Raw genomic sequence first — 15319 nt, 5'->3', positions numbered from 1 at the left:
TCTATGTTTGATGGCAAAAATAGATGAAAAAGAAAAACCGAAGGAGCTAGAATCTGAGGTATGATTTTATCAAAAAGACCTAAGACATTTCTCTAAAGAAAACTTGATATATGTTGTTTTGGAAATACAAGAAGACTTGAAAGAATTACATAGAGCCAAATAGCAAAGTGATGAAGCTTTGGTAAATTTTAAAGAAAACAGTGAGTGGGTTGACAATATTAAATTTGATATTCAATATAGGTTCTTTAATATGTTTGATTACAATAATTATTTGAAAGAAACTGTAGACAGTTTGAAACATGATAATATAATGTTAAATGTGGAACTGTCCTTTATGAAACTCTGTCTTGATGCTTCTAATTCTGAAGTTCCTCCACTTGCTTAATATCCGAATTTTGAAAAACTAAAATCTGATTTGGAAGATTAAGATCGGATAAGGCAAGACTTGAGGGGGAACTTGAGAAATCTAGGAAAGGCAAACAACCTATAGAGTACAGAGTTCCAGATTGGATCACCAAAGCTCAAACCAAAAGAACTGAAGGTTTGGGTTTCAAAAAGAAGTTCCAAAAGGAAAAGAAGTATGTTGACCTGCCTAGTAGTATTTTTTGTTATTTCTGTGGCAATACATGACATAAACAGGTTAAGTGTCCTAAGAAAGAAAAGAGTACACAGAAAAATGAAAAACATGTAGAACAGATCTTAATCAAGAAGAATGAACCTGCTGCTATTACACAGGAACCCAAGGAAACCTGGGTTCCTAACACTAACGTATGATTTCTCTTGCAGGTTCCAATGAGGGGGAACAACACTTGGTACCTCGACAGTGGTTGTTCTAAGCACATGAATTGAGACAATTCTAGATTTCTCTCACTGGATGCCTAATATGGGGGAACTGTGACCTTTGGTGATAACATGAAAGGAGGTATAGTTGCTATTGGCAAGGTAGGAAGGTCAAGTTCCCATGCTATTGATAATGTATTTTTGGTCGAGGATCTTAAACACAACTTGTTAAGTATTTTACAATTCTGTAACAAAGGTAACTCTGTAAGATTTACTTCCAATAAATGCAGAATCATTCACAATGACACTAGGAACATTATTTTAGAAGGAACTCGTAAAGGAAACACATATGTTGTTGATCTTAACGAGGTTTCTAACAGCAGTATAACATGTCTTAGTGTTATTAAGGATGATCCTCTATTATGGCACAAGATATTTGGCCATGAAAGCTTTACTTTACTAGATAAGCTTAGATCTAAGGAACTTGTGGAAGGACTTCCTTGCATTAAGTACTTGTATGACAAAGCGTGTGATGCTTGTGTAAGAGGAAAGCAGACTTGAATTTCTTTCAAGTCCAAGAAAGTGGTAAGTACCAATATACCTTTGGAACTTATTCATATGGATTTGTGTGGTCCTATGAGAATCCAAAGTAGAAGTGGTAAGAGATATGTAATGGTAATTGTTGATGATTTTTCAAGGTTTACTTGGGTTTTCTTTCTTGTAAGCAAAGATGAAACATTTGATGAATTTGTAGCTTTTGTAAAGAAAGAACATAGAAGAACAGGTAATCTATTGGTTCATCTCAGATCAGATCATGGAACAGAATATGAAAACTCAAGGTTTGATGAATTTTGCATTGAGCATGGAATGGATCACAACTTCTCTACACCAAGGACTCCACAACATAATGGAGTTGTAGAACGCAAGAATAGAAGCCTTGAAGACATGGCAAGAACAATGATGATCTCTAGTGGAATGCCTAGGAACTTCTGGGCAGAAGCAGTGAACACATCATGCTATATTCTTAACAGAGTATCTTTTAGAGCCATCACCAACAAAACTCTAATCAAAGGGAGAAAGCCTAATATTTCTTACTTTAGATCTTTTGGATGTAGATGTTTTGTTCATAACAATGGTAAAAGGAACTTGGGAAAGTTTGATAAACGTAGTGATGAGGTAGTATTCTTAGGTTATGCCTCAAATAGTAAAGCCTATAGAGTTTATAATAAGAGAACAATGTGTGTTGAGGAATATGTACATATTATATTTGATGAAACTGAACAGTTAAATGATGTACAAGATTGTGATGATGATTTTGAAATTGGACTTGTACGTAAGCCAGATCCAGATGAGGAATCAACGTCATTGCAGAAGCAACAAGTTGAAAATGTAGAAGAAACGAATCTAGAAGCAAATGTAGAACCTGAAATGGAGAATACACCAGGATCTCCACCTCAAGAACAAAATCAAGATCATATTGAAGAGTATCCTGTTGAAGTTCCAACTAAGACTCAAGACCAAGTTCCTACAGAAGAACCAGTCAACAATAATCAGGAAAGGTTGTATCCAGTCAAGGACTTTACACCAAAACAATGGAAATATAAAAAATCACATCCTGTGGATACAATCATGAGTGATATTACAAAAGGAACTCACACTAGATCTCAGCTTAGAAACTTTTGTGCATTATATGCATTCCTCTCTTCTATGGAACCTAAGAACTATGTTGAAGCTTTAACTGATGCAGACTGGATTAATGCTATGCAAGCTGAATCAAATGAGTTTAAAAGAAATAAAGTCTGGCATCTGGAATCTACACCCAAGGATAAGAAGACTATAGATCTAAAGTGGGTGTTTAGGAACAAGCTAGATGAGAATGGTATTATTGTCAGGAACAAAGCAAGACTTGTTGTTCAGGGTTTCAATCAACAAGAAGGAATAGACTATGAAGAAACCCAGTGATGAGTGCCTTTCACGTCGAATCATAATTGAATGAAGTGAAAGTGTAGAAAGTCTAGTGTTGCGGATAGTTTTATTTCTTTTCTCTACTCTCTATTTTTGAAAACCTCTTTTAAGAAAACAGCCAATCCAGTTTGTTTGGTCCATGATATGGGTCCAATAATAGTGTAGTTGGATAGGGCTAGAAAAGAGCTTTTCAACGGTATATTATAAGCCCAATTCCGATGAATATTGAGAAAGTTATGACCAAATTACTAAACTGGGCCCTATTTGAACCTTATATGCGCCCAATGATCTAGAGGAGGGCCTAATATGGTTTTATCATTCCTAATGCAATTAGGAATGATTTTAGTCTTCTAGATTCTTCTAGAAAGTTCTTTTCATTCATAATTCAATTAGCATTGATAAATTGACTTTTGTTGACTTTTTAGAGTTTTAATAAGAATAAAAGAATGTATTTGAGGAAAATACGGTTTTATCCTCCTAGACGGTTAATTTCTATCTGATTTTAGAAAACGCGTCAAAAATTTAATTAGCGCCAAATGCCAGCGCCAAACGCCAGCATTAGCGCCTGGCGCTAACCTCGTTTTTTCGCGTCAAAACTTTGGTTCGATTTTCTATCTTTTTGGCAGATTTGCTCTATAAATAACCTCCTAAAAACTCCGTTTTCATTCATCAGTTATCATCTACAATCATCAACTCTCTATTTTTCTAATTCTTTTCTCTGAGCAAATCTTATCTCTCTCTTTTCTAAACCTACCTTTTTTTACGAAATTCCGCATTCGCAAGACCTAGATACACCTGAATTATTCAAAGTTGCCTTCGCCCTAGACGTGAAAGGTTTTAATTTTTGAGGGTTTGGTCCTAAATCTCTATTTCAATTATTTAATTTAATTATTGTTTATTATTTTCCTTGAAGTTACTAACGTGTGTATTTTGTTATTAAAAAGAGGTACGAGGCATCCAAGTAAGTGCTTTAATTGTTTACGTTGTTATTATGATGTAGAAATAATGCTTAGGTCGTTGTTATGATTCCTAATATTATGTTAGGGAGTTTTGATCTTCCTAGTATCATTGTCTAGAGTAACTTTAATATCAAGTATGATTAAAAGTATGGTGCCTTTTATTCTTTTCCTAATAGCATGTTAGTATCATGTTGGGGTTAAAGCTTTGATTTTAATTGTTTAGTGACATGTTAGGGTTTGTTATTAATCTTGTTAGTATCATGCCTAGGATCTTGCTATTATTATGCTTTAGAGTTGATATGATTATTTTAATTATTATTATTATGATGATTATTATTATAATTATGATTATTGTTAAGGGGTGTAACCTTCACCCTGTGAATGGTTTACAAGTTCCTAAAACTTGTTGGCGACGCTTTTGCTCTATCTTCTTTCTCTTTGGACGCCACCGTACTTTAGTGTATGATCACAGTGGGGTTCAAGCTAGGGGTAATGCTTGAAATATTCCCTACAGTTTTTGGCGACTCCACTGGGGAGGATTTTTATTTTAATTCCTGAAATTTATTTCGGCAATGATTTAGAATGAGTGGATGAGACTCGAAAAGTTCTAAGTATTTCATGTGCGTAATTTTGATTAACATTATTGTCATATGCATAAAAAGATCTCATTGGAAAGACCATCCGTAATGAGTTAAAACATAGGATTTTTACACGTAGGAAATTTGAGGAATATCTTTCACAACTAGGACCGAAATAACACTGCGCGAAATTGGAAAATTTTATGGAGCACAGAAAGCTGCTGAGGCATGTAGGAACTAGCGTCAGCGAACAAAGATTAGCGCCATTATTTTGACTTTAGCGCCAGACGACAGCCTCTGTCGCCGGGCGCTAAAGCCAAAAAGTGGCGTTGGCCTATGTTTGCTGGCGCCGAGTTCTTCCAATACCGAGCCAGAAATATGCGTTCTAATTTTGACCAGTTTTTAGCACTGTTTACTCGATCCTACTTCCTGATTTAGTTTTTCTCACTTTTCTGAAACCCATGTGTGTTTTACATATGGACATAACCCTCTAGGAATTCATGCTCCATCTACCTGATTGAACGCTCTGAGCAACAAAGGGTACATCCGAGAATGTTGAATTCACCAAACCATGGAAGCGAGTTTTTCTAAATTTGTGGTGTCCCATCCACTCGCGCCAACCCTTCACGGTTAGGCTTCCGTGCGGTGCATCCGGACAATTAACCATAGACCCTCTATTGACTAACCCATATCCTAAACTTTAGAGAACTAGAGTCATGGTTAGGTTGCAAACTCATTGCACCATGTTGTGCTTACTGGACTAATTGTGCATTTTTGGTTGTGCATTCTCTATGTGTTTTTTCCTAATCGTTTGTTTGATTTGTGTTTATAATTAAGTCTTAATAAACTAATTAACGACTAAAAGACTTTGCTTAATTAATTAATTAATTAATTAATTAATTTTGGTAATTAGAGTCTAATAATTTAATCAGAGTTGACTTAGTACGACTTTAGGCATACCCTGTAGAGTAATAATACCGAAAGAAGTTCCATATCAACGTTCCAGCACTGGCGCCAAGAGTTGGACTGCAGCGCCACTCTGTGGAGTGTAGCGCCTGGCGAAAGTTCTGTCATCTGGTGCTACACTACACAGTGCGGCGCCAGTCCTGTCGTTTTGCCGACAATTCGGTATATTGCTCGAGTCATCACTTTGTGTCTAAAAGAACAGTTTGCTAATTAATTCGATTATTTTTATTAATAATAATGCCTCGTTAAGTCTTTGCTTGAGTCTAATCACATAGTCTAGCCAAATGGTCATGACAAGAGTCTTAACATGTCACCTACACTCACTAGTCTTAGCACACACTTTGAGTATATGTCAATATGACCATGTCTTAGGTTAATGCATGAGTCATTTTTTCCGTCGTTCGAGTTGGGGGTACATTCTATTCCTAATTTCTTCATATCTCTCCATCTACATCATTTTTCTTCACATCACAATCATCTTTTTTCACTTCCTCCATCCATTGCATGTTGAATCGAGTACATGGTCGAGAAGAGAAGGGCGATTAATCAAGGACAATCTCTTTATTCAATCTTACTTTTTGATAAACCGATTCGTCAAAAGAGGAAAGCTAAAAAGATAATGGCAACTCAAGAAGAAGTCAACGAACTTAAGAATCAATTGACTACCGTGACTGAGGCATTGAAGTTTTTAACCTTCAAAATCAATGACCCTATGAAGCAACAACAAATGAAGCTCATGCAAGAGAGCTTGAGCAAACTATCTAGTGACTACAAACACTAGTGGAAAATATCTTATTTGTAACAGGCTATTTGTAACGGACATATAATATCCCGTTACAATTACATCATTTGTAACGGGCAAAATCAATGTCCGTTACAAAAAAACGGTGACTTGAGCAGCAAAAGACATATTTGTAACGGGCAGATTAGTGCCCGTTACGGATAAGTTGTTATTTGTAACGGGCACTATACTGCCCGTTACAAATAACCAACTAGTCGTAACCTACAACTTTTGCCCGTTACAAATAGAAAAGTCAACTAAATTTTGACCCAATTATTTGTAACTATCAAAGAGTGTCCGTTACGAATAAGTTTCAAAGCCCTAATTTTTTAATTTCCCCTTTCTCACTCTCGCTGTCAAAATATTTCCCCTCTCTTTCTCTCTCCTATATTGAAGCTCAGCTCCCTTCTCCATTGAAGCGCAGCTCCCTTCTCTCTCCATTGAATTGCAGCTCCCTTCTCTCTCCATTGAAGCAAAGATCCGTTGAAGCAAAGTCGGTTGCCAGGGTCCCAAAATCGTGGGAAATTCTATTATTGCTAGGGTTCGTAAATCCAGCGATGCTCAACTATTAGCGCTGTTTACATCCATGTCATTGAGAAATTATGTCCGAGTTCGATTAAATCGCTCCGATTTGGTTATCTTGGGCGGAGATATCCGGAGAATCTCGGAGTTTTTTGAATTTTTTTTTGAAGTTTTTGAGAAATGACGGCCTCAACTAGTAGCGTTGTTTACATCCATGTCATTGAGGATGTCATCGAGAAAGTTCGCGAAGAGTTCGTTGCCGAGGTGGTCCCAGCGAAAAAGTCCTCCAAGAACTGCAAGGTTTATGTAACTTGTGTTGTTAATTAGAAGAAATGAATTCATTTTTCTACTTTTAAATGTGATTTTGGTGTTTAATTAGGGTGTTCGGTTTCATTAGTGTTAATTTGGAGTGAGATTGGTGTTGTTACAAATTATTCAGATGTGTTTTCGTGAAATTGATGTGTTATTTTATGCGGTTTGTTTACAGATTTGGGAACTCAAAATGATGCAAGCCGACAGTGTGTTGCAGCCCAGTGAAAGGCCGATAGTGGCGAAGCCGGGGTCGGGAGCTGCCATAACTCCTGTTCACGATCTGAATCTGAATGTGCCTTATAAAGGAACTGAAGAGTATGAAACTCCCACTACTGAGATGCTTTTCCCTCCAGTGAGTGATTGGGAACTGTTTAGGATTATACTGGAATATTAGTTGAGAAACTGTAATATTCAGAATTTTGTTTACTTGTCAACTGGAGCATTTTACCCCTCCTGCATTTTTCTTCATTCAAGCGACATATTTATCATAGTAATATGAAAATAATTGAAGACCCTTTGTGGAGAAATTCAGTATTATCCCTAATTTGAAACTCTTCTTGGAATGAACACTTTACTTTTATCTCCCTCAATCACAATCAAAACTAATCAAGCTAGCAAAACATAGACCGAACAAAATAATTACTAAAGAATTTTGCAAAATTTATTTTGATTTACTATAAAAGCACAAATTCAAACACTAAGCAGTTCAAACTACCATTTTTCTTGTCGATATACTATAAAGGGGATGATGGTAAAAAGTGTTTACGAAAATTGGAGTAAAGTAGAAGTGGATAGAACAAAAGAAAAACCTAAAATGGAACATGGATAGAACAAAAATATAATAAAATGGAGGGAGTATTAGAACAGAATATTGTATTTTTGTTTTGTGATTGGCACTTGTTGATCTCTTTATAGGGGTGTTGGAACTATTACTTTAGCACCTTCCATTATGTTTACTAAAACTATTTACCTCGGGTCTGTTGCATCATGCTTAAATGTTAAAAGTTTATCTACAATGCATTCCCCCTCGAAGTGTTGTTGCTGGAAATATGATACCTTTGATAAAATATTTGTTCTACTGTTTTCATGTTGTAACATTTTTTACATCCATCTACAGACAATGGTACATCTGGGACAGATGCAGGGCAGTTTCTCTCTCTTCGCCATCCTAAATCTGGTAATATTCAGAAATATAGTTTAGTGCATCCTATCTTGTGTTATTGAAACAAGACTCTATGATCATTACATTTCAGATCTGACTTTATCTTATTATAATCATTATTGCTTCTAGTAACAGCTACTGTGATTATATGTGATTTCTTTTTCATTATACCGTTGGTGTTGTTGGTGATATATCATGATTGTTAAGCCTTTTTCACAGTAAGGCTTGTTATTTTTGGTATGCTCCATGCTCCTCTTGCTATTATCTTGGAGATTCTCTGCTTCTTTAACTTTTAAAGTATGACGCACTTACATGGGAGCCTTTATTGCCTGTACTTTTTTCTAAGTATTTGAATATGTTTCAGGTGAGATTTTGGGTTCCTAAGGGTTATAATATTCTAAAATAATACTTAAGGACACCAACACCTTTTTTCCCTTCATAGATGAGGCCTAATTACCATCCTAAAGGGCTTTTTAGGGAGAGCAAGGTCAATATTAATTCTAGAACTGAACCGCAAAGCAATCCAATCACTTAGCTGTGGCACGCTAGTGGTAAATGTCCTGAGGGTACTATCCCCATTAGGAGAATCAAGAAGGAGGATGTATTAAGGGCCACTTCTGTTAAGAGATATGGAAGGAAGAAGTATCACCGCTTTGCCAAGCCCAGGTCTCCAGATCCCGACCTTGTCAACAAATGCGGCCATCATGTCTCTTCTTCCTTCCTTCCTTTTTAATTCTAGTACTGCTGCTATTCTTATATGTCTACATTGCACTCTTTTTTCTTAAATAAATACTAGTATATTCATTTTATTTCTTAATTCGTAATTCTTAATTTTCATTTGACTTGGTTAACAGCATGCAATTGCATATGTTGAAGGAGACAAGTATTACGGAGCAAAGGAAACCATAAACGTTTGGGAACCTAAAATTTAGCAGCCCAATGAGTTTAGCTTGTCTCAAGTCTGGATTTTGGGAGGCTCCTTCGGTGAAGATCTTAATAGTATTGAAGCTGGTTGGCAGATATCCATTATATGAATCACCTTTAATAAGATAATTAAGGATGTTATGTGTTACATTGTGTTAATTTGAACCAATACTTGAAAGATGGGAAAGATAGAAGTCCTTTAGCACAATTTTGAAGCCTTTTTGGCTCTATACGCTCCCAAAAGTGAGTAAATGTTAACTTTTTATTGATTTCAACTCATAGAAATCAAAATTATAAGTCAATTAAAGATGTTATGTGTTTTGTTTCTATATTATGAGTTTTATTTCTATAATTTGGTTCATCACATTTATTCTAATGATTGTTTTTATTATGGATTGTTTTTATTTTGTAACCTCTTTCATATGTTTTTTTTTTTCAATAGGATTTTTGTCCAAGGACCGCCCCGTATGATGTTGACGAGTTGAATGTGGTTCGAGAACAATGGGCGCAATACTTTAGAAGTAAATATTTATTTAATGCATAACTATTAGCTTAGGTAGAACAACATAATATTTTTAGTGTTGTTGTATATGTTGGATAAATTTATACAAGTTTTTATTTGTAATGTGTTACTACTTCAGTTTTTATATTACGTCGTATTAATTTTTACGAAAGATTGTTCGGTATAATTGCTTATTTACAGGACCAGGTATATAATAACAAATTTTAATTAATATATATTAATTATATATAAATACATGCTGTCGAAATTAAATAAAATGAAAATTTAATTTAATAATTATTTGTAACGGGCAACAAAATTGTCAGTTACAATCGTAAAGGGCACTTTTGTTGCCCGTTACAAATAAGTGTTAAATTATATACAATAAAACTCTATTCGTAACGAACATTTAAGATGTCAGTTACGAATAATCACTTATTCGTAACGGGCGTTTTAGGTGCCGTTACGAATAAGGACTTATTTTAATACAAAAAAAAATTATTCGTAACCGACATTTCAGATGTCCATTACGAATAACCCCTTATTCGTAACTAACATTTAAAATGTCCGTTACGAATAATGGGTTATTTGTAACGGACATTTGAAATGTCAGTTACGAATAAGGGGTTATTCGTAACGGACATCTGAAATGTCAGTTACGAATGATGAGTTATTCGTAACGCAAATTTGAAATGTCCGTACGAATAACTCATTATTCGTAACAGACAGTGCCCGTTACGAATAACAATGGCCATCCGTAACGGACGCTGCCTGTTACGAATTGCCCCTTTTTGCCCGTTACGGATGAGGTTTATTCCACTAGTGAAATTTCAAGGCATTAGTTCATAAGGGGTCTCGGTGGACAAGGAGCTTGTTCCGCAGAAGTTCAATGCCAACGACATCCCGAAATTCAAGACAACTGACAACCCTTATTTTCATCTAAGAGCCTTTGAAACTATAATGAACATTATGTGGATTGATAAGAAAGTCTTTCATTCCTTGTTTTCCTTATCTCTTGAAACCGTTTGTCAACAATGGTTCTTCTCCCTGGACAAAGAAAAAACCTCTACCTGGGAATCGATGGTAAACGCTTTCATTGATAGGTATAAATGCAACATACAAGTCGAAACTGATTATAGACAAATTGAAATGCTAAGACAAAAAGAGAATGACACTAGTAGAAAAATACAAATGCACACTGAGTTATTGGCACCGGTTTTTAAGAACCGGTGGGATAAAAATTAGGCGGAATTCAGTATAATATAGAAATGGCACCGGTTCAAACTAAACCAGTGCCAAATTAATAAAATTGCACCGGTTTGAATCGGTGGGAATTTACTGTTAATAAAAAACCCAACCCTCTTATTTCTCCCTCTATCCTCTATTCTTTCTTTCTCTTTCCTTCTGATCGTTCTCTCTCTCTCCTAAACTAGATCTCTCTTGTATCTCTCAGCTCCGCCGTGTCGCCGTCCATTCCACCCCGCGGCGCCGTCTCTATCTCTCCTTTATCATAAACTGGATCGCTCTCCTTTTCTTTTTTTAATTTCACCATACACGGCAGCGCGTTTTCTTCACCGGCGGTGATGGTAACGGGTATAACTCTTCTCGAGTCCTCTGCTTCTGATCTTGGTTATTGGTATGTTTATACTTTCCTTTTTTTTTTATTGTTAATTTGATTTATTTTTCAATTTCTAGGGTTTTTGTTGTTTGTAAATGTTAGATTAATTTGCTTAGTGATGGAAATTTGGTTGCATGGATGTATAGGTTTGCATGATTGTATTGTGTATAATGTTGGAGGTGATTACTGTGCAAGATTTAGCTGCTCAGATTGATGTCAAATTGAAGCGCAAAATGATTTTTATCGAAGGAGTCCTTCATTGTTCGATCTGTTAAAATTAAAGCACTGAACCTGCTACTAGTGTTGATTCTCCCAATGGCCTTATCCCTCCAGTAAGTTTTTATATAATTTCTATTTATTTGTCCAGTTTAATTGATTAATTCATTGTGATATTTGAATTCATATTTAACAAGAATATCGCATTTAATGAATGATAGTTAAGTGTCTTTAATTAGAGAAATTGATGTTATTGTTTTGAATATAATGCATTGTTTTTTGCTACGAGATTTGTTACGAGATGAGTGATTGGTTACGAGTTTTGGATGGTTTGGTTGCATCATTGAAATAATTGGCACTTTATTTATAGGGTTCATTTGTGCTGCAATCTATTGATTTACTTTTGGATGAACCAAAATCTAATGCTTGGAGAAAAACTAAAATTGTTTGTACGATTGGTCCTTCGACGAGTAGTCGTGAAATGATATGGAAACTAGCTGAGGAAGGAATGAATGTGGTTTGATTAAATATGTCACATGGTGACCATGCTTCACATTAGAAAACCATTGATTTGGTTAGAGAATACAATGCTCACTTTGATGACAATTTTATATCTATAATGTTGGATACTAAGGTAATATACAATGCTCTTTATTTACTCATTAACCCGTCTCAATGCCAAATATTTGTTTAGTTTTATTATTTATGCTCTTGTTTCTTGCCTGATTTTTGCTCTAATGAACTTCTGCTGTGAGGAATTCTAGCTGAACTCTTTTTATTTAAGACCTCTAGAGTTTGCATAATCTTCATGCTCTTCTATAATTTTCATGCTCTCTTTTTGCTTAGATATGAAAGAGTACTTGCATGGTTAGATCACTTATATGCCAGTGACCAGATTCAGTGAATGTGGTGCTGTTTTGCTGTCATATTTGCTTATAAAATTTTCATTTTTGTCATCTGTTTTTTTTTTTTTTTTAAATTTTTTATTGAGTTGTGCCTCAAAATTTTGTTATAACATCCATAGTTTCTGCATATTTCAAAAGACAGAAAAGAAAGATGATTCTTGCAAAAATCTGTTTTTTTTAAATGGAATACTAATGTACTGTGTTTGCTAACAATGTGTACTGTGTTTGCTAACAGTGTGTACTGTGTTTGCTAAAAATGTCAGGGAGATCAATCTCCGGCCTTGATCTCTGTCTCATCTAAGCAGAAACATAGTGGTACTACTTCTGTGTATATTTTGGGGGTTTAATGCTGAGCGATAGTTGTTCAATAATGTCATTTAAAATTTTTTTTTATGGCTTAAATTATGACCGAATTGAATTGTTGAATTCTAATGCTATATTGTCTTTTTAAGTCTAATAAAGAGTACATTTTCGCCTTGATTTCTCCTTTTCCGTAAATACTAGAACATGGAGTTCTGTTCCTTTAATTAAAATATAGAGATAAAAGGGATAATGAAACTGATAAGTTTGGCAATAATGTTTTGAACAGATTCATTCATGCTCAACTATGGAGTAGTATAACAAAGGAAAGTATGCATTTGGTGTATCAATGAATTGAAACTTTGTGTCACATTCTTGAGTCCAGTCCGGAGTTTGACACTCATTTCTAAAATTATAAGCATTATAGCTCTAACATTGCTTTATGTACCTGAGTTTGACTAAGTTGGTGTTAGACTTGTTTATATCTCCCAAAGGGCCAGTTATGCATGTCTTTGAAACCATTGTATTTGATAGGTCAGGTGCTGTAATACCAGGGTAAAAGCTCTTTTATTTAATCTTTTCTGCTAACATTTACACTAAATGAGCTAGTGTGATAGCTGCAAATTTGTTGGACTAGCTGTAAGATGTCATGTTTTTTCTGACCCAATTGATAACATGCTTATTAGTCTACTAAATGCCATTGCATTTGTTTGCAATAAAAATATCAGGTGCACCTAATCAATGTTCTAGATCTTTCATCACAAAGCCCATTGACAATATCAGGAAGATACAGTGGGAAGTTTCCTGAAGTTTTCAAAGCAAGGGGCATTATTGCTGACATGACATGCTATGAGTTGGATCTGAAGGTTTACAAGTCAAAGGCAATCCCTCTTGATAAAGTAAGATGTCATCCCTGTTTTATTTGCTAGGAATTAGCTTAGATCAGAGAGATTAGGAAGGTGATTAAGCAGAAAAAATTAGCTAAGTACCAGATATTCGTACTGATGATCAGAGTAATCAAACAATACAATCACTCTTCATTCGAGAGGAAGAGCAGCTCTCCAAAACAAAGCAAAGCTTAACAATATTTTCAGCATGATCCTTATTCCTACTAATGAGGCCTATTTATAGAAAAAGTCTCATAACTAACTCTAACTTATTCCTCAAGACACTAATAATAAGCTATGACTAATGTGCCCCTCCCTCTAATATTGATTGCTTGCATATTTCTCTGGATTTTGAGTCTGTTAGAGGTTTTGCATTGCCATTTTTTGTACATGTCATATGTGTCAATTAGCATGTGGGATTGTTGGAACCTGGCTAACCATTAATGCAACTTAGATGATATATCTGTTTGATATTTCATTGAATACTGCTAACCATTAATGCACCTATATTCTTTTCACCTTACATTTGCTAAATTGAAACTAATTGTATTGACTGATAATCATATTGTTTCAGTTGAGGCTATTCTTGTGATTGTGGACCGACACACAAGTCTTGAAAAAGAGATAGCTTATGTCTTGTTCAAAACAAGGGTATATGCCTTATTCTCTGTCTGTTAAACCACTATAGCTTCTGCCTTGTAAAGTTGCCACTGCTGCCCTGCAGCTACTGGCTCTCGCAAGGCTGCTGCAGTAGCTGCTGCCTCGCATCACTGCTGATGCATGCTTCTATGCTCTTGCTGTGCTTCTGGTCTACGCTACCGCTTCTATGCTCCTGCAGATGCTAGCTACTGCTATGCTCTATGCCACTGCTGCCAATCTGCTCTAAGCTACTATTGTAATATTATTAGTCGGTCTTTTACAATATAAAACTATATTTATTTTTTTTGAATTAAAATTATAATGTTACACCTTTATATTAATAAAAATTATAAGTTTCTTGTCAAAAAAAAATTATAAGTTTATATATATGTCAGTGTTTATATATCAATTTAAGTCAAAAAAATGCAAAAAAAAAAAAAAAAAAAAAAAAAAAAATTGGCGCATAAAGGGCACCGGTTCTGAACCGAACCAGTGCTAAAAACTGTATTATTGGCACCGGTTCTGAACCGGTGGAAAAAATTCTCACTTTTGGCATCCTTCACATGAACACCGGTTCAAAACCGGTGCTATAGGGGGGGTTTGAACCGGTGCTCTTTTATGTTTTTCTACTAGTGTGAAGGCTTTACTTCTTTCTTCAATAAGTGGAGGGAAACTTCCGCTAAAATGATTGAGGTCCCTACCAAAAACGAGTATGTGAGGATGTTTATCAAGAATATCCAAGAAAAGTATTCAAAGCACTTAAAATATCAACACAACTTGAATACCTTCAGAGCCGTCTATGGCATATGTATCGAGATCGAAGACGACCTCGCAAAGCAAAAAGCTACTAACAATAGTAACCATGGTTGCTTGAAAGGAAAGAAGAACGACAATCCTTCTTCTTCCGAAAACGCCCACTCTAGTAACAATGTTAGTACCTATGATCTCAGTGAAGATTTAGCCATGGATAACCAAGAATCTAAGAAGCAACTGAGGAAAGACTTCACCCCCATTGGGATGAGTTACGATACTGCCTTTGATCGACTCCATGCCATGGGACTCATTACTCCCATTGGACTTATTCAAGATCCCGCACCTGAAAAGAGATTGCCTACTTGGAATCCAGATGAACACTGCAAGTACCATCAGGGTAGGGGTCATGCTGCTAAGAGCTGTTGGAAGCTAAAGGAGGATTTCCAACATTTGATTGATAATAACAAGCTTCCCATGTCTCCAGCTAACAAGAAGAGCGAGTGATGATAAAGCAAACGACACAAGACAAGAGGAAAGCTTCAACGACAAT

General features: G+C 35.4%; 1 long non-coding RNA gene across 1 annotated transcript; it reads left to right on the top strand.

Moving 5' to 3' along the window:
- Positions 1 to 10724: 10724 nt before the first annotated feature.
- Positions 10725 to 14371, top strand: LOC110690948. Its single transcript, XR_002505181.1, has 4 exons — positions 10725 to 11087; positions 11216 to 11401; positions 13219 to 13389; positions 13952 to 14371. It is a non-coding gene; the product is annotated as an uncharacterized LOC110690948 (long non-coding RNA).
- Positions 14372 to 15319: the final 948 nt, after the last annotated feature.

This window comes from Chenopodium quinoa, unplaced genomic scaffold (genome assembly GCF_001683475.1).
Source record: "Chenopodium quinoa cultivar QQ74 unplaced genomic scaffold, ASM168347v1, whole genome shotgun sequence".
NCBI classification, from domain to species: Eukaryota; Viridiplantae; Streptophyta; class Magnoliopsida; order Caryophyllales; family Amaranthaceae; genus Chenopodium; species Chenopodium quinoa.
Note: the sequence above shows the minus strand (reverse complement) of the source record. Positions and strands in the feature narration are given on the sequence as shown.